Genomic DNA, 25707 nt, shown 5'->3' on the forward strand with positions numbered 1-25707 from the left:
ACTCCTATGTTTGTTTTCTTTCTACTGAAAAGCAACCCAAAATTAGAGCCCTTCTTGTTCTGACCACAGGCTTCCAAGCTTTTAGCCTATTTATTCCTCTCATTTAGCTTCCATCTACTCAGCAACCAAAGGCACAGACGCATTTCTCAGAAACCTGATATTACTGCCAGGAAATTCAATTAACTAACTCCTTCCCCCCGGAAATCTGGACCTGGTCTCTGCATCAGCTCCATTTCAATCTTGAAGAAATATAGGGTTTGAAACCATTTCAGTACACTTCCCCCTTCGAAGAAAATAAAACTTTACTAAAGTAAGGGCTTCTGTACAACAATTTCAAAACATAAATTCTTAACACCATAAAACTTTAGCAAATAACTTACTACGTACAAAAAAAGCGAAGTAGTTCCCTTTTTGTCACACTTCACAACTATGCATATCATATTCACACCGCAATTCTGCATATATTTAACAGGTTAGGGGCATAAACAAAAATAAAAACCACAAATGCGACAACTGAAATCACAATTAAACTTGCATGAATTTAGGGGCAGCATGATAGCACACTGGTTAGAACAGCTGCTTCACAGCTCCAGGGTCCCAGGTTCAATTCCCAGCTCGGGGGTTCTCCCCGTGTCTGCGTGAGTTTCCTCTGGGTGCTCCGGTTCCCTCCCACAGTCCAAACATGTGCAGGTTAGGGGATTATCCATGCTATAGTGTCCAAAATAGGTTAGGTGGGGTTATGAGGATGGGGTGGAAGTGTGGGGATAGGGTGGAGGGGTGAGCTTAGGTAGAGTGCTCTTTCCAAGGGCCAGTGCAGACCCGATGGGCTGAATAGCCTCCTTCTGCACTGTAAATTCTACGATAATTCCCAGGGTCCCAATTTTCCTGCAAATGTGTGCATTTTACTGTTTGGTTGTGATTCACTTAATTCAGTCTTCTAAGAAGATCTCCCTTTTAATTTTGCAATTTTTTAAATAGTTATTTTATAAGATGTTGTATTTCAGTATTTTGTGTTGAGTTTCAAAACTTGGCAGTCCATCTGGCTTCTGGGTACTGCTGTGATCTGGAACACAGGAAGAAATTCCCCAGTCATGTCACTTCTTACACTTTGGATCCAGTCATTTCCAATTATCTTTGAAACCAGACAACAAACTATCATCACGGCTATCATGGGTGCTGGTTTCGGTGCTTTTAAAAACAAACTCTGAAATATGCTGCTCAGGTTTTAACTTCTGATACTCGATTTTTGTCCTTTGTCCACGTGCTTTTAATGTCCAAGCCCTTGGAAAGAACAATTCAGCCAACCAAACATCCAAGTTGTCCTCCATCGCAACTGAATTCACCTCATCTTGTTTAAATTCAAATTTTTAACTGTGAGTTCTTTCCACCATCTGACATTTCAGTCTTCTTTTTTTTAGAAGGCACATATTTAATTTTGCTGCATTTTGCACACAGCTTATTTTCCTGCCAGATCTGAAACCTCTCAGTCTCTTCATTGCACTCAACTAACTTATGCTTTGTTAGCAGCCTCAGAAGTCTGATGTCACAGCCAGGAAATCCAATTTACAAACTAGTCCCCTCAGAAACCTGGACCTGATCTATATTTCAGCTAAGGACAGTCCTGAAAAATATATACAGGCTTTGATCAAATTTTATCACACCTTTATATTAGTCTAACTTTTTTTGTACATGATATAGCTGCCTCAATCTGAAATCTCCAGAAATCCTCCTCGGACTGAAGAGGCATCTGAGATCTTGCTACATTTTTGTTGTTTCAAACTGAAAACCATAGAGAAACAGAGACAGAGGGTGGATTTTCGCAGAGGGCTGGATTCCTCAGTCCCCCAGCTGCATGTTTCTCAGTGGGTGCAGTTCGCTGGCTACATGATTCTCGCTTCCCGCTGCTTGTCAGTGGGATTTCCCATCAAAGCTCCCCCAGGAAACCAAGGGGCGGCGTGCACTGCCAGTGGGAAAAGGGAATCCCAACAGCCGGGGGATTCTGGCCAGAATCTAGAGCCATTTACAAATGGTGGCTAGGACCCATTTCAGAGATTCCTATCACCAACCCCAGCACAGGCTATTTTAACAAGTCTGCACCCTGCACTCTCAGGCTAGCCAGCTGCATTGTGGGGGTAGGTATCTCCTCGCTCCCCACAATTTTCATGGAGTCAGGCAAATTTCTCCATGGCTCATTTAGCCCTTCAGTGGCCATTCCACCTGTCTACTTTATATAAGCTTGGTTGAGAGCCCTCATCAATTAAAATGCAAACTCAGCAGGGATTCGGTTTAGAGAAGTGAAGTTAATTGTTGACTTTGCTTGAAATGAAATGAAAATCGCTTATTGTCACAAGTAGGCTTCAAATGAAGTTACTGTGAAAAGCCCCTCGTCACCACATTCCGGCGCCTGTTCGGGGAGGCTGGTACGGGAATTGAACCCGCGCTGCTGGCCTGCCTTGGTCTGCTTTAAAAGCCACCTATTTAGCACTGTGCTAAACCAGCCCCCTTGATTGACAGTCTTAAGTGGTTCTAGTAAGTTGCTCTTTCTATGATCTCATTTGTCAATGTTTTCATATTTATTTGGACCTGATAAAGAGCTGTGAAGTGTTTGAAGACATGGTTATTGATACTTCAATGGTCTGTCAGACTGATGCTTTACTTGTGTTGTAGGAACAGCAGTGTTTTTTAAACAACATTTTTGAATGGATGTTTATTCTCTTAGTATTTCCAAACGCCATTGTTATTATATAGCTCATTCGTTTTGCACATACTGTGTGAATAGGCATTTAAAGGGCATGCATTGGCATTTAGTTAGTATGGAGGGTGTGAGGAGCTATGGGGAGGCAGTTGGAATGAGGGGGTATGGAGGGTGCGAGGGGTCATAGGGAGAGTGTGGGTGTGAGGAGGTATGGAGGGTGTGAGGTGCCATGGGTAGAATGTGGGGTGAGGGGGTATAGAAGGTCCGAGAGGCCATGTAGAGAGGGTGGGAGTGAGGGGGGCATGGGGGGGGGGTGGGGTGTGAGGGGCAATGGAGAGGGTTGGGTGAGGAGCTATGAGGGTGCGAGGGGCCATGGAGAGAGATTGGGGTGAGGGGGTTTAGAGAGTGCAAGGGGCCATGGGAAGAGGGTGGGGTGAGGGGGTATAGCTGATCCGAGGGCCATGTGGAGAGAATGGGTGTGAGGGGGTATGGGGGGGGTGCGGGGCTATGGGGAGAGGGTTTGGTGAGGGGGTATGAGGGTGCGAGGAGCCATGGAGATAGGTTGTAGTGAGGGGTATAGAGAGTGCAAGGGGCCATGGGGAGGGTGAGGGGGTATGGAGGGTGTGCAGGATCATGGGGAATGGGTGGTAGTGAGGGAGTATGGAGGGTGAGAGGGGTCATGAGGAGAGGGTGGGGGTGAGGAGGTATGGAGGGTTTACAGGATCATGGGGGAAGGGTGGGGATGAGGGTATATGGAGGGTGTGAGGGGTCATGGGGAGAGGGTGGGGTGAAGGGATATGGAGGGTGCGAGGGGCCATAGGGAAAGGATGTGGGTGAGGGAGTGTAAGGGCCAGAGGGCCTAATTTCTTTTATTAAATAATGGGATGAAGCCCAAAAGAATGAACGCAAGGCTTCTAACCAGCCAGTCTTAACACTCACCTGCTACCTTGGCCTAACATATTCTTCCAAAGCCCAACTCCATCCCACACCAGCCTGTCAAGAGTGAAATATATGCAATTTGTGGTCCTTTGAAATGAACTGGGACTGCAGAGTGAGGAAATTTCCCTACTCGAGGTATATACTATGGTAGCAAACATCTGGCCCAGAGAGAAAATAATGCATTTGCGAAAGAAATTATTCTTTGGTGACTGAATATAATTTCTAAGCAGCGCCATATTGTAAGTTAGTTTGAAAATTGCTTACATGCCAAATAAGTAACAAACCTGAAGTATGACAATTCAGGCAAACACATGGAAAGGCATTCCATCTAGATATTATCACAGCTGTTACACGTATACATATACAACCATGTATAAACATAGAAAAATACCACATACATACACACTGAACACACACACAGCACGTACACGCACCCCATATAGAACAAAGAACAAAGAAAATTACAGCACAGGAACAGGCCCTTCGGCCCTCCCAGCCTGCACCGATCCAGATCATTTATCTAAACCTTTCGCCTATTTTCCAAGGATCTACTTCCCTCTGTTCCCCTCCCAATCTGGGAGTTCAGGTCCATTGCACCCTGAAGGTGCATATAGCTTGATGTTCTTTGTTGAACATTACACATCCAAGCCACCCTTCCAAAGAAAACAGAGAACATCAAAAAATGCACCACTCACGCACACAACACGCACACAACCCATACACAAACACATCCCATACACACCCACCCCCCTACACATACATCTCATACACACACACACCCATACATAGTGTGGTTAGCACATTTGCTTCACAGCTCCAGGGTCCCAGGTTCGATTCCCGGCTTGGGTCACTGTCTGTGCGGAGTCTGTACGTTCTCTCCGTGTCTGCGTGGGTTTCCTCCGGGTGCTCCGGTTTCCTCCCACAGTCCAAAGATGTGCAGGTCAGATGGATTGGCCATGCTAAATTGCCCTTAGTGTTCAAAACAGTTGTGTGGGGTTACTGGGTTACGGGGAGGATGGGGGTGTGGGCTTGGGTAGGGTGCTCTTTCCAAGGGCTGGTGCAGACTTGATGGGCTGAATGGCCTCCTTCTGCACTGTAAATTCTATCTATTCTATATACACCCACATCTCATACACACACACCTCATACACATGCACACTCACAACACACCCACACATCACATACACACAAACACCCATGCACCCACTCACCCATGCACACACACATCCTATATACATACACATACAAGCCTGAATGATTACATCACCATGATGCAACATCTATAGGGTAGCACGTTAGCACAGTGGTTAGGACAGTTGCTTCACAGCTCCAGGGTCCCAGGTTCGATTCCCGGCTGGGTCACAGTCTGTGAGGAGTCTGCACGTTCTCCCTGTGTGTGCGTGGGTTTCCTCCGGGTGCTCCGGTTTCCTCCCACAGTCCAAAGATGTGCAGGTTAGGTGGATTGGCCATGCTAAAATTGCCCTAAGTGTCCAAAAAAGGTAAGGTGGGGTTACTGGGTTACGGGGACAGGGTGGAAGCGTCGGCTTAAGTAGAGTGCTCTTTCCAAGAGCCGGTGCAGACTCGATGGGCCGAATGGCCTCCTTCTGCACTGTAAATTCTATGATAAGGTTGACCCTCCCCCACTCTTCGCAAATCTCACCGCCGACTGCAAACCAGTCGCCACCAGAAGCAGGCGGTACAGTATCCAGGACTTTATCAGGTCCCAGGTCCAGCGACTCTTGCGGGAGGGGATCATCGAGGCCAGCAATAGCCTCTGGAGAGCCCAGGTGGTGGTTGTCAGGACCGGGGAAAAGAACCGGATGGTTGTAGATTACAGCCAAACCATAAACCGGTACACGCACCTTGATGCGTACCAGACATGGTTAATCAGATCGCGCACTACTGGGTGTTCTCCACGGTGGATCTGAAGTCTGTGTACCACCAGCTCCCAATCTGCCCGGAGGACCGCCACTACACGGCTTTTGAGGCAGACGGCCGCCTCTTCCTCTTCCTCCGGGTCCCCTTTGGCGTCACAAACAGGGTCTCGGTCTTCCAAAGAACGATGGACCGTATGGTGGCCCAGCACAGGCTGCGGGCCACATTTCCGTACTTGGACAACGTCACCATCTGTGGCCACGACCAGCAGGACCACGATGCCAACCTTCAGAGATTTCTCCAAACTGCCTGAACCCTTAACCTCACTTACAACAAGGAGAAGTGCGTTTTCCGCACAACCAGACTAGCCATCATCGGCTACGTCGTGGAAAACGGGGTTCTCGGACCCGACCCCAACCATATGCTCCCCCTCCTGCAACTCCCCCTTCCCCACTGCCCTAAGGTCCTGAAAAGGTGCCTCAGGTTCTTTTCATATTATGCCCAGTGGGTGCCCAACTATGCGGACAAAGCCCGCCCACTAATCAGTGCCACCCAACTCCCCACTGGCGGCTGAGGCCTGCCAGGCCTTCAGCTGCATCAAGGCAGGTATTGCCAAGGCCTTGATTCACGTGGTGGACGAGTCCGTCCCCTTCCAGGTGGAGAGCAAAGCATCAGAGTTCGCCCTCGCCGCTACCCTCAATCAGGCAGGCAGGCCTGTAGCGTTTTTTTGACGAACCCTCACCACCTCCGAAATTCAACACTCCTCAGTCGAAAAGGAGGCCCAAGCCATTGTGGAAGTTGTGCGGCACTGAAGGCACTACCTCGCTGGTAGGAGGTTTACCCTTGTCACCGACCAACGATCGGTAGCCTCCATGTTCGATAATACGCTGCGGGGCAAGGTCAAGAATGATAAGATCTTGAGGTGGAGGATCGAACTCTCCACCTATAATTACGATATGGTATATCGTCCTGGGAAGCTCAACGAACCCCCAGATGCCCTGTCCCGTGGCACATGCACTAACGCGCAAGATGACTGACTACGTGCTATCCATGATGACCTCTGCCACCCGGGGATCACCCGGCTTCTCTACTACATCAAGGCCCACAACCTGCCATACTCCACAGACGAGGTCAGAGCCATGACTAGGGACTGCCAAATCTGTGCGGAGTGTAAGCCACACTTCTATCGACTGGATAAGGCCCACCTGGTAAAGGCATCCCTGCCCTTTGAGCACTTCAGTATCGGTTTCAAAGGGCCCCTCCCCTCCAACAACCGCAACACATATTTCCTCAACGTCATTGACGAGTTCTCCCGCTTCCCCTTTGCAATCCCTTGCCCCGACATGACCGCGGCCACCGTCATTAAAGCCCTGCATAGTGTCTTCACCTTGTTTGGTTTCCCCACGTACGTCCACAGTGACCGGGGCTCGTCATTTATGAGTGACGAACTGCGTCAGTACATGCTCAGCAAACGCATTGCCTCAAGCAGGACTAGCAGTTATAACCCCCAGGGGAAACAGGCAGGTGGAGAGGGAGAACGTGACGGTCTGGAAGACTGTCCTCCTGGCCCTACGGTCTTGGAATCTCCCGGTCTCCCACTGGCAGGAGGTCCTCTCCAACGCACTCCACTCTATTAGGTCCCTATTTTGCACGGCCACAAATGAGACCCCTGATGACCGCCTATTTGTTTTCCCCAGGAAATCCACCTCAGGGGCCTCGCTTCCGCCCTGGCTGAAGACACCAGGGCCCGTCCAGCTCCGCAAGCACGTCAGGAGTCATAAGTCCGACCCCCTGGTCGAGGGGGTCCAGCTTCTACACTCCAACACCCAGTACGAATACATTGAACACCCTGACAGCCGACAGGATACGTTCTCCCTCCGGGACCTGGCACCCACAGGTTCCACTACCACCGCCACCCCATCTTACCCCGCCCAACCTACGCTGACCAGTGCCCCCGCCCCTACATGGCACCCGCACCCCCTCCCGCCCGCCATTCCCCCTTCACCGACCCACAGGATTGAAGCTCCAGAAGACACGCTCCCAGAGTCCACCTCTGTATCCGCACCGGCGTCTTCACTACCGATGGCAGCACGGACGGGTTCGACGCCCGGGCCAGCGGCGATACCAGAGCTTCGCCGTTCACAGCGCACAATCCGTGTCCCGGACAGGCTGAACTTATGAACCCGTCACCCCCGCTGGACTTCATATTTTTTAACAGGGGGTGAATGTGGTGAATGTATTGCTGTAGCAATTCACCATGTGCTTATCTGTATTACGCTGTTGCACATGTGGGATCCACCTATGGGACCATTGTATGGTACTGCCTATAATGTAGCATGCTGGGGCCTGTGTGGGCTCCGCCCCTGGCTCCACCCCTTGAGGGGAGGTATAAAGAGCAGTCGCCCTGTAGGCAACTCCCACTAACAGCTCAGTCACAGGCAGGCACTCTTCTAGTTGATTAAAGCCACAGTTTACATCTACTCCTGGTTTCGTGTGAATTGATGACCGCATCAGAGTGGTTAGCACTGCTGCCTCACGGTGCTGAGGACCCGAGTTCGACCACGGCCCTGGGTCACTGTCCGTGTGAAGTTTGCACATTCTCCCAGTGTCTGTGTGGGTCTCGGTCCCACAACCCAAACAATATGTGCAGGGTAGGTGGATTGGCCACACTAAATTTGCCCTTAATTGGGAAAAAATAATTAGATACTCCTAAATTTAATTTTTAAAAAGCTGAAGAAAACAAAAGGGTGATGAATTGAGGAAGCACTGGTGAGCGTAGGGAGTCAAATCTTCAAGTATTGAACTTTTGTCAGGTTTCCATCCCATTTCTGATATGCTATGGTGTTGTCTTTTTACAGCAGGCCCATTGGAGCCACTCTGGCTGCTGCTTCTATTTGTGTACCTCCTTTTTTTTTTAGTTTTGGAAGGCCATCCCAGCACTTGCCTGACATTCTGTGACATGCGATAAATGCCACCAGGAAATGTAATATTGCTGTAAAATTGTCTGCTGGTCAACCCTTGCACTGTAGTTTATTTCTGTTTTGACTGTGTCTGCTTGAGAGAAGCAGAGGTCAGATGCTACACTCTATGTGCAAGCTTGCCCAACCCACCTCCCCCCGGTTGGAAGAATTTTCTTCATTACGGGCTGCTGAACCCTGAAGGCCCAATTTCAGGCAGTCATTTATGTTTCAACAAGCCCGCTGGTTTTCCAAACTGCTTTTGACCGTATACAGTTGCCTGGCAGCCTATTGCAGAAATGTTCCAGTGTATTATTATTGAGGAATGCCGTAGAGTTTTTTATGAGTTCCTTTCCTGTGCAAGCTTTGTTTTAAAAAAAAAGCGAAGCAGCTGCCCTGGTGATTCAAAACAGAATCAAACTGCACAGACCAGAGAGAACTGTGATTGAAGGGAAAAACAGTTTGGACGAGTATTCCTATTACACCGATGCACTATCAATTACGACGAGACGAGAGTAGAGTGTAATCGAGGCTTTATTAAGCAGAGATGTGTAGCCTCCTGCAGCTGCTGCCGAAATGGCTGCAGCTCGGCGAGCCCACACATTTATACTCCGCCTACTGGGCAGAGCCAGCAGGCAGGGATCTACCCCCGTACCTGTAGTACAGGAGCCTTACCGTAATACGCTCGTATGTGATATATACAACAGTGGTGACTACCACATTCACTCCCTGTTAAAAAAGACTCCAGCGGGGGTTGTGGAAAAACTATTTCCATGCATTTTAAGGTTAACATTTTGGGGAAAGTTCACAAATTCAGCCATTCAGGTGCCTTGATCCTCCGTTGTGAGCGCCGCAGTCCCGGTGGCGATGCAGGCGTCGGCTCGGTCGCCGGTGACTCCAGGAGCGTGTAGACCTCATCTTCATCCCCAGGTGGGACCAAGGGGAGGACGGATCGTCCTGGAGCAGAGGCTGTGGGGTGCGTTGGGTGCAGGAAGTGTGGCGCCGGGGCAGAGGGGGGGTGGGGAACCAGCTGGTGCCAGGTCCCTGACGGAGACTGTGTCTTGGCGGCTGTCGGGGTACGCCACGTAGGTGTACTGCGGGTTTGCATGGAGTAGCTTTACCCTCTCGACCAACTAGTCCATCTTGTGGAGCAGCACATGCTTGCGGAGGAGAACGGGTCCTGATGCTGCCAGCCATGTTGGGAGCGAAACCCCGGAGGTAGACTTCCTGGGGAAGGCAAGGAGACATTCACGGGGGGTTGCATTAGTCGCAGTGCAAAATAGTGATCGGATGGAGTGAAGGGCGTTGGGGAGGTCCTCCTGCCAGTGGGAGACCGGGAGATGTTTGGACCGTAGGGCCAGCTGGACAGCCTTGCAGACCGTCCGATTCTCCCGCTCCACCTACCCGTTTCCCTGGGGGTGTAGCTGGTCGTCCTGCTCAAGGCAATGCCTTGCTGAGCAGGAACTGACGCAGCTCATCACTCATAAAGGAGGATCCCCGGCCGCTGTGGATGTAGGCGGAGAAACCGAACAGGGTGAAGATGGTGTTGAGTGCTTTGATGACTGTGGCAGACGACATATCGGGGCATGGGACGGCGAAGTGGAATCTGGAGTATTCACGACCACGTTAAGGAAGTACGTGTTGCGGTCGGTGGAGGGGAGGGGCCCTTTGAAATCCATGCTGAGGCGTTCAAAGGGACGGGAGGCCTTCACTAGATGCGCATGGTCTGGCCGGTAGAAGTGAGGTTTGTACTCCGTGCAGACCTGGCAGTCTCTGGTGATAGCCCTGACTTCCTCAATGGAGTAGGGCAGATTGCGGGCCTTTATGAAGTGAAAGAACCGGGTGACCTCTGGGTGACAGAGCATCGTGTAGGGCCCGGAGTGGGTCCACTTGTGCGCTGGCACATGTACCTCGGGATAGGGCATCGGGGGGCTTGTTGAGCTTACCGGGGTGATACAAAATCTTGGAATTGTAGGTAGAGAGCTCAAGCCTCCACCTCAAGATTTTATCATTTTTGATCTTGCCCCGCTGTGTGTTCTTGAACATGAAGGCAACTGACCATTGGTCAGTGAGGACAGTGAATCTCCTGTCGGCCAGGTAATGCCTCCAATGCCGTACAGCTTCTACGATGGCTTGGGCCTCCTTCTCGTAGGAGGATGCCGAATTTCGGAGGCATGGAGGGTGCGTGAAAAGAATGCCACGGGCCTGCCTGCCTGGTTGAGGGTGGCGGCCTGGAAACGTCTGATGCATCGCTCTCGACTTGGAATGGTAACGTCTCGTCGACTGCGTGCATTGCGGCCTTGGCAATGTCGGCCTTGATACGGTTGAAGGCCTGGTGAGCCTTGGCCGTCAGTGGGAAAACGGTGGAGTGAATGAGAGGGCGGGCTTTGTCCGCATAGTCAGGGACCCACTGGGCGTAGTATGAGAAGAACACCAGTCATCGTTTGAGGGCCTTGGGGCAGTGGGGGAGGGGGAGTTCCATGAGGGGGCGCATGCGATCGGGGTCGTGCCCTAGAACTCCATTCTGCACCACATAGCCAAGGATGGCTAAGCGGTTGGTGCTGAACACGCACTTCTCCTTGTTGTATGTAAGGTTGAGGAGTTTGGCGGTGTGGAGGAATTTGGAAAGGTTTGCGTCATGGTCCTGCTGGTCGTGGTCGCAGATGGTGACATTATCCAGGTACAGGAAAGTGGCCCGCAGTCCATACCGGTCAACCATTCAGTCCATCTCCCGTTGGAAGACCGAGACCCCATTAGTGATGCCGAAGGGAACCCTAAAGATCCTAAATCTAAAGGCGGCCGTCCGCTTCAAACGCCGTGTACGGGCGGTCTGCCTTGCAAATGGGGAGCAGGTGGTCCTGTCGAGAAGACCTGGTACTGTGCAATCTGATTGACCATATCAGATATGAGTGGGAGGGGTATGCGTCGAGTTGCGTGTACCGATTGATGGCCTGACTGTAGTCAACGACCATCCTGTGTTTCTCCCCAGTTTTCACAACTACCACTTGGGATCTCCAGGGGCTGTTGCTGGCCTCGATCGTGCCTTCCTGCAGTAGCCACTGGACCTCAGAGCTGATGAAGGTCCTGGCCTGGGCACTGTACCATCTGCTCCTGGTGGCGATGGGTTTGCAATCCGGAGTGAGGTTCGCAAACAGAGAAGGCGGGTCGACCTTAAGGGTCGTGAGGCCGCAGACAGTAAGGGGTGGTCGGGGCCCGCCGAATTTCAGAGTTAGACTTTGGAGGTTGCACTGGAAGTCAAGGCCGAGCAGCAAGGCAACGCAGAGGTTGGGGAGGACGTAGACAAGGAAGTCGCTGAACTCTACGCCTTGGATGGTGAGGGTGGCGGTGCAGTACCCCCGGATCTCCACGGAGTGGGATCCAGAGGCCAGAGAGATTCGTTGTGTGATGTGGTGTACCGCGAGGGAGCAGCGCCTTACCGTATCGGGGTCGAAGAAGCTCTCTGTGCTCCCGGAGTCAAGAAGGTAGGATATCTTGTGCCCATCGACCTTTACCGTCTTCGACGCGGTTGCGAGGTTGTGCGGCCAGGACTAGTCGATCGTGATGGAGGCGGGCTGTAGCTGGTGTTGGAAGGCCCCTGGCTGGCCGGCGGGGGTTGCAGGCGATGAGCGGCCCGATGAGGTGCCTGACGAGCAGGGGTCCTGAGGCGGGGAAGATGGCGGCGCCCACAGGCCGCACGAGGCCTGATGGGGGGAAGATGGCGGCGTCCATGGGCCGCACATGTCCTGAGGCAAGCAAAATGGTGGCACCCACGGGCCACATGTGTTGTGAGGCGAGGAAGATGGTGGTGTCCACGGGCCGCACGTGGGTTGCGGGGCAAAAATGGCAGCATCCACGGGTCACATATGGCGGGTGCAGGAACAATGGGCCTGGTTACAGCGGCGATTGACCATGCCTGGCACACCGCAGCGAAATGTCCTTTCTTCCCGCAGGCCTTGCAGAGTGCGCTCCGCGCCAGGCAGCGCTGCTGGGGTTGCTTTGTCTGCCCGCAGAAGTTGCACTTGGGTCCCCCGGGGTTGGCTGGCTGCCATGCGACGCAGGCCTGGGGTTGGCTGGGGGCGGACACTGGTGGGGTGAACGATGGGGCCGTTGGTGGTGGGGTCGACGATGGGGTGTTCACTGGTGGGGTCCACGATATCCAGGAGGGGGGCGCTGTGCGGTCGGGGGCGTACGCTTGTACATTATGGGAGGCGACCGTTAGTGAGGTCGCGAGTTTCTTGGTCGCCGCAAAGTTGAGGGTAGCCCCTTCTAAGAAGCGCTGGCAGATGTTCGCCAACGCCATGCCCGTAACGAAAGCGTCCCTGATTAGGAGTTCGGAATGTTCAACGGCCGAGACTGCCTGGCAATCGCAGTCCCTCACCAGAGCGTCAGGGCATGCCAGAAATCTTCCAAAGCCTCACCGGGGAGTTGAAGCCGCATGGACAGGAGGTGTCTGGCGTAGAGTTTGTTGGTTTGCTAGGTGTAGTTCTCCTTCAGTAGCGCCATGGCCTCAGCATAGGTGGGCGCGTCCCGGATGAGGGGAAAGATATCGGAGCTCAGCCGTGTATACAGGATCTAGAGTTTCTGTGCCTCTGTGGGTTGTTTTGTCGCAGATCCGATGTAGGCTTCAAAGCAAGCTAGCCAGTGGGTGAAGGCCGACTTGGCGTTGTCTGCTTGAGGGTGCAGCTGCAGTTGATTTGGCTTGATGCGGAGGTCCATCGTTGTAAAATCTCCGCTTAATAAATTGATGCAATATCAATTACGAGACGAGAGTAGAGTGTAATCGAGGCTTTATTGAGCAGAGATGTGTAGCCTCCTGCAGCTGCTGCCGAAATGGCTGCAGCTCGGTGAGCACACACATTTATACTCTGCCATCTGGGCGGAGCCAACAGGCAGGGATCTAATCCCGTACCTGTAGTACAGGAGCCTTACCGTATTACATCTCGTATGTGATATATACAACAGTGGTGACTACCACACACCGTTTTGAAGTATGCAAGAGCAGTTCGAACCGTGTAAAGTTTCAGGCAAACGACCACTCGGAAGCAACGACTGCAGAAAAACTTCAGATTTATTTTACTTACATATCTACATCTCCTACTCCCCAAAGGGGTCTCCCGTGCTCGGCCCACACTTGGGCCGGGATATTTATTTCACAGAGGGCCCTGGTTTGGGGGCGTCACTCCCCCCTCCGCCCCTTCATCGAGGTAAATCGTACTCAGCTGAGGTACAGTGTCCCTGGGCCTCCAGTTTGGGTTATAACTGACCAGTATTCTTATTTCCCGTTTTAGTGTTTTTTCCTTCTGTGGAGAGGTGCCTTCCTCAGTGTCCGAGGTTAGGAGAGGAAAATTGAGTCCCACTCCATGCTGTTATGTTTCACCCGGAGAGGCAGTGGCGTAGTGGTATTGTCACTGGACTACTTAACCAGAGTAATGCTCCGAGTATCCAGGTTCAAATCCTGCCAATGCAGGTGGTGAAATTTGAATTCAAACAAAAGTTGGAAATGATGGCCGTGCCATCCTTGTCAATTGTTGTAAAAACTGGTTCACTAATGTCCCTTAGTGAAGGAAATCACGGGGCAGCACGGTGGCGCAGTGGTTAGTGCTGCTGCCTCACGGCGGCGAGGTCCCAGGTTCGATCCCGGCTCTGGGTCACTGTCCATGTGGAGTTTGCACATTCTCCCCATGTTGGTGTGGATTTCGTCCCCACAACCCAAAGATGTGCAGGGTAGGTGAATTGCTGAACAACCAGTTAATTGGAAAAAATGAATTTGGTGCTCGACATTTTTTTTAAAAGGAAGGAAATCACAGAATGTGCAGTGCAGAAGGAGGCGACTTGGCCCATCGAGTCTGCACTGGCCCATGTAAAGAGAACCCCACTTAAGGCCACACGTCCACCCTATCCCAGTAACCCCACCCAACCTTTTTGGACACTGAAGGCAATTTAGCATGGCCAATCCACCTCACCTGCACATCTTTGGACTGTGGGAGGAAACCGGAGCACCCGGAGGAAACCCACGCAGTCACAGGGAGAACGTGCAGACTCCTCACAGACTGTGACCCAAGCCGGGAATCGAACTGGGACCCTAGAGCTGTGATGCAACAGTGCTAACCACTGTGCTACTGCGCCGTCCTTTCCTGGTCTGGCCTACATGTGCCACCAGACGCACAGCAATGCAGTTGACTCTGAACTGCCCTGTCAAGGGCAATTAGGGATGAGCAATAAATGCATGGCGACGCCCGTGTACCATGAACGAATTAAAAGAAAGTACACAATTCTGAGCTTTTGGGTGAGGTGGTGCGATTTCCTTATCCCACTGCTTCCTGATCTTGTTTTACCTGACAACGCACATCAGTGTCCTAGTGACGGGTTGCACCAAGTATCAAGGGTAATGTCTGACCTGAAGTGCCTTCTCTTTATTACAGAACAACTGCAGAACCGGCTGATTAATGTGAATGACTTATCGTTTCATCCCCACTGTAAAAACAGGCTCCAAGGGATGTTTTTTACTTCTGTCGGGGCAGATTGAGACACCACCGAGTCAGGTCAGCTCACACTGCCTGAAAGCCCAGATCTTCAAGGAGTTTGGACTTCTCCAAGTTGATATATTCCCCCCCACTCCCAACACAGTGCTGGGTGATCCTGAGGAAAACATGGCCCACTTTTCTGTTAATGCATGAACTTCATCTGGTTTTCAGAAGTTGTTTGTGTTCAAGTTTGCGCCCGAGCTATTTGGACTGGCGAACATAAATTCTTACATCAACCATCGCACCGTTTTAGAATGTATTTAGTTTTTTTTTTAATTCCACAAAATAATATTCTTCATCTGTATCCTGCTGCAGCTTCATTACTAAAGCTGAAAATGGGTTTACCACGGGAAATTAAGCATCTTTCATCAGTGAATCTGTGAGGAACCCACGTTTATGTGACTGAAAATGAGTTTAGCAAACTACGCAGAAGCATTTGCCAGTTACATTTGTGTGCAGTAGTCAGTTCTTTGGTAATTTGAAAAAAAAAATTTGTAAGTTTTTAAAAAGTGACACCGTACACCTGAAAAAAAGATCAATTTTAAGAGCCTCCTCGTAGGCCCGTAACCAGATGCAATTAGCAGAAAATTGACATGATGATTAATTTTGATCTGGGGATGTGGCCACTTTGTCAGTGGGACCAATTCCCGCCCAATATTTTTTTCAACTGGTGCAAAATTTTGCGAAAACTTGATTTTCTGGCTGCAATTTGTGCTTGAGGTTTTGTGATCTTTGGCACTGATTTGGCCAATTTTGGATGTATCATCCTGATGAAGCAATACAATGTGGCAGAAAACTCCAGGCTATTCCCATTCGCATTTTCAAAAGGCCTTTGATACGTTACCACATGGTAGATTCACGTCACAAGGACCTCCTCAACCAAGATGCAACCCTTGACAGATGTGCCTTCGATGCCATCCCGCAACACACTACCCGCAACCCGCTTAGGACAACCCGGACGCGCCATGGGGTCAAAAGGGCCATCTGACAGCTGAGAAACAACAAGGCCTCTGGCGCAGATGGAATCCCTCCTGAAGTATTAAAATATTGCAGAGAGGCACTCTTGATATGAATGCTCCACCTCATCACCCTTTTCTGGAAGGAAGAGAGCATGCCGGGAGATTTCAGGATCGCCGTAATTTTGACCATCTTCAAGACAGGAGACACGTCCGACTGCGGAAGTTAAAGAGGGGTCTCCCTGCTGACTGCCATGGGAAAGATCATTGCGTGAATCCTCCTCCACAGCCTCCTCCCAGTGACTGAAGAGTTCCTCCCTAAGTCTCAATGTGCCTTCAGGCTGTCAAGAGGCACAAGAATATGATCTTCAGCGCATGACAAATCCTAGAAAATTGCAGGGAGCAGCATCAACCTCTGTACATGACCGTCTTCGATCTCGCAGTTGTGGAGGATTGTGAAACATTCGCCTCAGATTTGATGGTCACCATTCTCCACCTGCCCCACGATGACATGCAAGCCATGGTCCTCTACCACAGACCCAATATGAGCGCAAACTGGGGTCAAACATGACTGCATCATCGCATCAACACTTATCTCCACCTTCCTTGCAGTAACACTCTACCCCGCCACCCTGAAGCTCCCTGCTGGAGTGGAAATACCCGACAAGCAGGAAACATTTCAACCTCCAATGCCTCCAGGTCAGAACTAAGACCATCCTAACTTCTGGCATCGAGCTGCAGTATGCAGATGATGCCTGCCTCTGCGCACACTCAGAGGCTGAACAACAAACCATTGTCAATGCATTCACCAAGGCGCACAAGACAATGGGTTTCAGACTAAACATCCAGAAAACAAAGGTTCTCTAAGAACATGGGCAATGTAGAGCAGCCACCTCAAATCCTTGGAGAGGTGCCACCAAAGTTGCTCTGCTAAATCCTAAAATCCACTGGCAGGATAGGTGTACCAACCTGAGCATCCTCTCCAAGGTCAATATCCCCAGTATCGAGGTCATGCTCGATCAGCTGCAATGGATGGGCCAGATTATCAGTATGCTCGACAGCAAACTCCGTAAACAAGCGCTCTACTCCGAGCTCCACAATGGCAAGCGATCACTAGAAGGGCAGAAGAAATGCTGCAAGGACTCGCTAAAAGCCACGCTATATTAAATCAGCATCCATCAGTTTGGGCACTTGAGGGGTACAAGATAGCCAGGAAGGAGCTCAAGAAAGGACTTAGAGCTAGGAGGGGGCATGAGAAGTCCTTGGCGGGTAGGATCAAGGAAAACCCCAAGGCTTTTTACACCTATGTGAGGAATAAAAGAATGACCAAGGTGAAGTTAGGGCCGGTCAAGGACAGTAGTGGGAACGTGTGCATAGAGTCTGAAGATATAGGAGAGGCCCTAAATGAATAATTCTCTTCAGTGTTCACAAAGGAGAGGGGCCATGTTGTTGAGGAGGATAGTGCGATACAGGCTGGTAGGCTGGAAGAGGTAGATATTCGGAAGGAAGATGTGTTAGAAATTTTGAGAAGCCTGAGGATAGATAAGTCCCCTGGGCCTGATGGGATATATCCTAGGATCTTTGGAAGGTGAGGGATGAGATTGCAGAGCCCTTGGCTTTGATCTTTATGTCCTCACTGTCCACAGGAATAGTACCAGAAGACTGGAGAGAGGTGAATGTTGTCACCTTGTTCAAGAAAGGGAATAGGTATAACCCTGGGAATTATAGGCCGGTTAGTCTCACTTCAGTCACAGGTAAATTATTGGAAAGGGTCTGAGGGATAGGATTTATGATCATTTGGAAAGATACAGCTTAATCCAGGATAGTCAGCACGGATTTGTGAAGGTTAAGTCTTGCCTCACAAGTTTGATTGTATTCTTTGAGGAGATAATTAAGTACATAGATGAAGGTAGAGCAGTTGATGCCGTATACATGGATTTTAGTAAGGCGTTTGATAAGGTGCCCCATTGTCGGCTCATGCAGAAAGTAAGGAGGCATGGCATAGAGGGAAATTTAACCGATTGGATCAGTAACTGGCTATCAGATAGAAGACAGAGGATGGTGGTAGATGGTAAATTTTCATCCTGGAGCTCAGTCACCAGCAGTGTATCACAGGGATCAGGGCTGGGTCCTCTGCTATTTGTGATTTTTATCAATGACTTGGATGATGGAGTTGAAGGTTGGGTTAGTAAATTTGCTGATGACACCAAGATTGGTGGAGTAGTGGATAATGTGGAGGGCTGTTGTTGGCTGCAAAGAGATATTGATATGATGCAGAGCTGGGCTGAAAAGTGGCAGATGGAGTTTAACCCTGATAAGTGTGAGGTTATTCATTTTGGTAGGACAAATTTGAATGTGGATTACAGGGTTAACGGCAGGGTTCTGAGGAATATGGAGGAACAGAGAGATCTTGGGGTTCATGTCCATAGATCTCTGAAAGTTGCCACTCAAGTGGATAGAGCCGTGAAGAAAGTGTGTTCGCATTTATTAACGGGGGATTGAGTTTAAGAGCTGTGAGGTTATGCTGCAACTGTACAAGACCTTGTGTTCGACCACATTTGGAGTACTGTGTGCAGTTCTGGTCACCTCTTTATAGGAAGGATGTGGAAGCATTGGAAAGGGTGCAAATGAGATTTCCCAGTATGCTGCCTGGATTGGAGGGTAGGTCTTATGAGGAAAGGTTGAGGGTGCTAGGGCTTTTCTCATTTGAGCGAAGGAGGATGAGAGGTGACTTAATTGAGGTGTATAAGGTGATGAGAGGGATAGATAGAGTGGATGTTCAGCGACTTTTTCCTCGGGTAGATGTGGCTGTTACACGGGGGCATAACTATAAGGTTCATGGTGGAAGATATAGGAGGGATGTCAGAGGTAGGTTCTTTACTCAGTGGTTGGAGCATGGAACGCACTCCCAGCTATGGTAATGGAATCAGACACTTTAGGAACTTTCAAGCGGTTATTGGATAGGCATATCGAGTGCACTAGAATGATTGGGAGTAGGTTGATTTGATCTTAGTCTCAGACCAGTTTGGCACATATCATGGGCCGAAGGTCCTGTACTGTGCTATACAGTTCAATGTTCTACGTTCAACTGCACGTGGGAATGACTTAGCCTAGAATGCACAAACTGGAGGACAAGCATTCGCGAAGGTGCCAAACACCCTGAGCGTCACTGAGTGAAGCATGTGGAGGCCAAATATAAGTAGTGGAAAGAGCACACAGAATCCAGAGCGTCCCACCCGCCCATCTCATCGATCACCACCTACCCCACCTGTGCCAGTCTGCGGCTCCAGGATTGGTCTATTCAGCTGTCGCAGAGCCCAACCCCCGGAGTGGAAACAAGTTATCCTCGACCCCATGTGTAGCCAAAGAAGTAGATCTACATTCACGGCTAAGGTCAATATATTTGGATAATAATCTGTCTAATAAACAAAAAAAAAAGGAGTTGGGCTGAGAGAAGCTACTCAGATCGTCAAAATATCAGAATTGTATACTGGGATCAAATTGATCACAATTTACAGTAACAATTTTAACTCAGGCATCAATAGCACAATTTCAAAATTTGTAGGTGACACCAAATTGGCATGTGCCATTAGTATAAAGAAACAAACGATACAGATTAACAAAGTAGCAGAATGGGCAGTTATTGGCAACTACTTTCAATGTAGATAAGTTTGAGGTGGTAAATATTGGTTGGAAGAAAATAAAGCTGCTAACTGCTTGTATAATAAGAGTTTTAAATGGATTGCCATGGATCTGCTTAGTAACAGCAGTAAAACAAATTTAACAAGGCATGATAGGATGCAATCTGCCCAGCAACAGATAAAAATCTATTTAGCAGCAGCCAGCATTCAAAAGGCAGGAATGGATACGATTTTCCCAGTAACGAGATTAACAGGCAACTGACAGAACCAGGTGTAAATCTCTCTACAAGTAGAAACAACAGACGGGATTCTCCATCCTGCGCCCGGGATTCCCTATGTTGCCAGCTGGCCAATGGGGTTTCCCATTATGGGCAGCCTCACGCTGTCGGGAAATCCCTGGGCTGCCGGCACAACAGAGAATCCCGACAACGGAGAATCCACCCCAATTTACCTGGACAACTGAGAAATCAGTGGAGGTATACACATGCTAATTTCTAGTTGAGGAATTTGAAAGAGGCAGATAACCAAATACACAGAATGCAGAATCGAAGAGGCAAAACGGTAGAATTGCCAGCACCCTCAGAAGCAGTCAGGCCCGTTTACATCTCACAGCCTGAGAGGCCAATTCACATTTAACAGAAAGAGATGCCAGTTTACATCTATCAGCCTGAGAGGCGAGTTCACAACTTACAACCAGGAGACTTAGTTTTACATTGAAGTGTTAGAGTCGGGGCCATGCAGAATCCTTTGTAAAGGCAATTTAAATATCTTAATTGAACTAGAAAAAGACATTCCCCAGACTTTACTATCATCCCTGTATTGTGTGGTAACTATAAACTGAATTTGACTCATAAATTTATTTAATTTGGATATTGTTTGGGGGAAAGGGAAGTCTTAAGGAATTCAGGCAACTTAGGTGTATTTTGGAACAATGGGTACATTCTGCATAAACTGTGTGTGTGTTTTGTGATTGATATACTTAATTGTCCTTGAGTATTGTAGCCCTGTTTGTGTCTTTTCATTAATTTACTAAACCGTCTCAATAATTGTTACACGATGGCGAGGAGGTGTGAGTGTGTGTGTGTGTGTGTGTGTGTGTGTGGGGGGGGGGGGGGTTCCGAGGTTCCGAGGTCAAGGAGATCAAGGCGGCATTTAAAAATGGTGCCCCGAACTCTTACTGAGCTTGTCAGTGCAGGAAATAAAGGTAAGTGTGGTCCCGGTGGGGGGGTTCCTTGTCGAGGCCAAAAGAAAAAGAGACCTGTTTGAAAGCGGGGTCTTTTTCGGTGCTCCACGTTGTGGTGGGCAGAGCTCCATAGTAGAGATAGGTGATAGTTCTGTGGTGGGAGAAGGGTTCTATTTTTATATTTTTTAAACCAAAACACCCTGTGAAAATTAGCAAAACTGGAGAACAAAGATCAGTGCTCAGTGAAAGCAAAACTAAAGAACAAGTGACAGAGGCGGCGGGGGATGGGGGATGGGGGATGGGGGGTGGGGGGTGGGCGGTGGGCGGTGGGGGGGGGGGGGGGGGGTAGCTTTGGGCCAAACAAAGAAAACAAGTGTTAAGTAATGGGTTCAGAGACATTGCAATTAGTTGTCTCATTTATGTTAAGTGGCCAATAATTGGCACTGATATGTAAAGGGGCTTCAGGTGGCCTCTGGGTCTGGTGATGTGTAGAGCTTTGTGCAGAGTCTGTTGGAAGAAATAAAAGTGTGTTGGTTAAAAAGGAACAGAACTTTTGTCTCTTCATACCACAGCATCTAATACATCTAACAAGAAGGGGTGTCCTTCTCCATCTTGCCCCTTTTATGTTTTATTTTGTACCAAAGTAACCCCACCCCTTTCCCAGCAGGGCCATGTGACAGTTCTTAGCTTTCACTGAGCATTGACCTTGGTTCTCCGATTAACACATTCTCCTATTTTACTGTTATGCCACAATCAGCACCTTCTTTAGTCCTTAATGTTGTCATTAATGCTCCTTTTGTCTTGTCTGTATTTCATCTTGATCAATCTCGCCTTAGGGGGGAGGGGGTTTAGACCCTTACAGGGACACTGTAATGCAAAGGAAACTTAAAAGCTCTAAAGAAAAATGCTGTTCTGGGGTGTAATGGTGCATTCCATCCCCTCCGCCCCCTGGTGCCCATTGACCACGGAACACGTCCTGATTAGAGGAGAGCAAGCTTCGGGTCAGCCAATTAGTTAGCCATCTACGGGAAGAGTTCTCAGCCAGTATCGCTGATGGCAAGTGTGGGTTGTGGATCTCTCAGGTCCTGACATCGGCGTTTCGAAACCGCGGAAGAATCCAGCCTATATTAATTCTGTTGCTCCTTCCACAGCTGGTAGTCATCATAGAATCCCTACAGTGCAGGAGGAGGTCGTTCAGCCGATCGGGTCTACACCGACCCTCTGAAAGAGCACCCTACCTGGGCCCACTCCACCACCCTCTCCCCACAACTCCATCTAACCTGCTCATCTTTGGAATGTGGGAGGAGACCCTCGCAGACATGGGGAGAATGTACAAAACCCCACACGGTCACCCAAGGCCGGAACTGAACCCGGGTCCCTGACCCTGTGAGGCAGCGGTGCTAACCACTGTGCTCACCCGCGTGCCGCACCCCCGCCCTACCCCCGTGCTGCCAGACTTGATGAGTATTTCCATTATGTTCCATTTTTATTACAGCCCCGAATGATTCTGGTATTTCCTGAGATTGACCTTACTTTTCAACAAAATTCGTCTCACTGCTTTTTATGCTAGAGAGACTCTGATCTTCCCAATTCCAGTTGGAAGATATTACCCAGTACTCCTTTTCATCATCATTGATCACAATAAAATCATTCAGGTACTGCAATCACTTTGCAGTAACTGAAGTGAACAGATGATAGAACAATAGACGCCAAGGGGATACCCAAATGATAATATTTCTGGAAAGACAATTTGAACCATTTAAGAAATAGGATCATAGGCAAATAATTTCCAGTGAAATACTGTTGGCAGTTTACTCATGTTTAAATTGATCTGTGCACCACCCTCCTGTGAGAGCAAGGAGACTTGCATTATTTAAAACTATGCTGTAAGAAAAACAGAGCTGGAAAGATGTGAAGGATTTTATTATCTAGTTCCTTTTTTTAAAAAAAAAAGAATAATTGTACATGGAGTAAAATAATGCTGGATGCCTTCGCTTTAGTGCTGCCCTCTTGGAGCTCGACTGATGTAAATCAAACTGCCTGAGCAGGATTTAGTCATGGAATGATTTCTCAGTCAGCAGTTGCTCGTGCTATACAGAGAATTGAGGAAGTTCTTCAGGCCTGCGGTTGCACTTGGCTGGGATGCTTTGGAAAATTCTGATGTGAATGCCAGGCCAGCCCAGCCCAGCCCACGTGCTGTTGTTGCTAAAACAGTTTTACTGTTAGATATTCCCGACACACCCAGGCTGTCTCTCGTCTCATTAAAAAGGCTAAAAGGTAAGGCACAAACAAGTAACGTTACTTTCCGTGTCCTACTCCTTCTGAGCCCCTTATGTCTGTCTGTCTCCCCCCCCCCCCCCCCCCGCTTGTGAATCTTTTTGTTGCGAGGAGAAAAAGGAAATAGATTTTCTGTTTCCAATTAGTGACTTTACAATCAAGTTAAAGTAGTGAACGGAATATGGCTGAAGCAACAGCTGTCAGCGAGTTAAAGCATAGTTACAGAAGTTAGATTAACTTCAGATTAACTTTTTGTTGCCATCAAGTTACTCTATATTTAGACTGCTGCTGAACAACTCTCAGCTTTTAAGGAGGTCCTCCAGGAGGTGGTATTTTTTTTGGAAGGGGAAGAAATTCAAATGTGCTCGGGATGGCCCGTGGCTGTATCTGGTATTAATTTTTCCCTGAGCTTCTGGAGAGAGGCAGAAAGGAAAGCACTGTTCTGCTTCACGTTACATTGTGCATGATGATTTCAACGTGTGGAGTAACCTCCCCCTTTTCCTCCCCCATATCCTAGGGTGTCAATGTGCAATATAAAAATCTATGCATCAATTCGCAAAGCTACGGTGAAAGTTGAAAAACCTTGCTTGTGTGATTGTAGAGCCCCATACAAAGTCACAAAGCTTTCTCCCCATTTTACAACTGAATACTTTAACTCACTGCTTGTTGGTTATTATGATGCACCACAGCACAAGTTGAAACTGTTAACAGTATATGCAATACTTCCAAATTTGACTTGGCATCCTAATATGGTCAGAAATAATTTAGCTCTGTCATTTTAGCTCAATAATCCCAGTGTTTGATCTTCTGTGCCAATCTTTCACATTGTTTCATGAAGTTGAAATGGGACCAATTTTATTTTTAATATATTTTGTATTCCTCCTATGGAGCAGGTCTTTCCCCAACCCCTTCTTCAAGGACTGTCATACACAGAGGACATATTGTCTCTGCTCACTATCTTAATTATAATGCCAATGTACTTTTTCTGTTTATGATATTCAAGTTAATTTGAATTTGATATATTGTCACATGTACTGCGGTACAGTGAAAAGTATTGTTCTGTGTACAGTCCAGACCAGGCAAATCATTCCATACATGGAAAAACCATAGGACGTACATACATACACAATGTAAATAAATAGGCACAGGTATTGGGTGAAGCATACGGAGTGCAGTAGAGAAGATGTGTGAAGAGATCAGTCCATAAGAGGGTCGTTTAGGTGTCTGCTAATAGCGGGGGAGTAGCTGTTTTTGAACCTGTCAGTGCGAGTTCTCAGACTTTTATATCTCCTGCCCGATGGAAGAAGTTGGATGAGAGAATGACCTGGGTGGGAAAGGTCTTTGATTACTGAGGAAAGCAATGAGTTTGCTTATATAAATAATAGCTGGACTAACGGAATTTAATTTATATGTTCATGATAGCAAAGGATTAGTATCCTTGATGTTCACCGAAGTTCTTGAATTATTGAAGAACCCTGATTTTGTAGCTAACCTTAAGTGTTGTTTGAATTTTTAAATCAAGGAATAGCTTTGAGATAAAGGCCGGGATTCTTAGTTCCCGCTGCAGTGTAGGTTTCCCGGCGACGTGTGTGTGTTGGGGGGGGGGGGGGGGGGGGGGGGGGGGGAGATCTTCAATGGGAATTCCTATTGACAAGCGGCAAGAGAGCGACGCGCTGCTGTTAAACACGCGGCTGGGCAACAGGAGAATTCAGTCCAAAGGCAGGGATTCTCCTCTGAGTCCGCTCCACTGCCGCTGCTAACAAGGGTGGAGAATTTGGCACTCAGCCAAATCCTCCGTTTTCTGCAGCCAATAGAACATAGAACATAGAACATAGAACAGTACAGCACAGAACAGGCCCTTCGGCCCTCGATGTTGTGCCGAGCAATGATCACCCTACTTAAACCCACGTAACCCGTATACCCGTAACCCAACAATCCCCCCATTAACCTTACACTACGGGCAATTTAGCATGGCCAATCCACCTAACCCGCACATCTTTGGACTGTGGGAGGAAACCGGAGCACCCGGAGGAAACCCACGCACACACGGGGAGGACGTGCAGACTCCACACAGACAGTGACCCAGCCGGGAATCGAACCTGGGACCCTGGAGCTGTGAAGCATTGATGCTAACCACCATGCTACCGTGAGGCCCCAATAGTGCATGAATTATTGTTATTCCCTAAGTCCTTTCTGCTGGTGATACCCTGATATCAGTGAGTGATGGAAATACTAATTGTAGGAGTGACAGGCCCTCAGAATTTGTTTTTCTCTTCCGGAGTTCTCGAGCTGAGTTCTATTAATTTGTGTTACTTTTCCTGCTATGGTCATGCATGCTAGTCAATGGGATACCATTGAAAAGTCGATGGCACGCATGCAGTTCTCTGTAGCCACATAAATTGGCAGCGTCGACTGGAACATGCCCTGTTAGTTGGATTTTCTTTGCTTCTTTAGCCTCAGGCTAAAATGCTTTTCACAGCATAACCATAGTGTGAGCTGATAAAGGCACAGCGTGGGCAACTCGGGTACTTGGACCTCAGTGAACGGTGAGACCAACAGTGTATCCCCTTGACTGATGAGATTTATGGATTGAGGAAGAAACAGAGGAAAGACTGGGGAGGAGACTAGTTTGAAGTTTGTGGTTTCAATGTCAAATCAAG

The 25707-nt window shown here is 48.9% G+C and overlaps 1 protein-coding gene across 5 annotated transcripts in view; it reads left to right on the plus strand.

Moving 5' to 3' along the window:
* sgcd (sarcoglycan, delta (dystrophin-associated glycoprotein)) overlaps positions 1 to 25707 on the plus strand; it is a 668036-nt gene that overhangs the window by 409077 nt on the left and 233252 nt on the right. The window contains exon 1 of one of the 5 annotated variants that reach the window (XM_038796035.1): positions 22883 to 23047. The exons of the other annotated variants lie outside the window; for them this stretch is intronic. The gene's annotated coding sequence lies outside the window, so the exon portion shown is untranslated. Of the gene's footprint in view, positions 1 to 22882; positions 23048 to 25707 lie in introns of those variants that run through there. 5 annotated transcript variants of the gene reach the window in all.

The sequence above is a fragment of the Scyliorhinus canicula genome, chromosome 4 (assembly GCF_902713615.1).
Source record: "Scyliorhinus canicula chromosome 4, sScyCan1.1, whole genome shotgun sequence".
Taxonomy (NCBI): domain Eukaryota; kingdom Metazoa; phylum Chordata; class Chondrichthyes; order Carcharhiniformes; family Scyliorhinidae; genus Scyliorhinus; species Scyliorhinus canicula.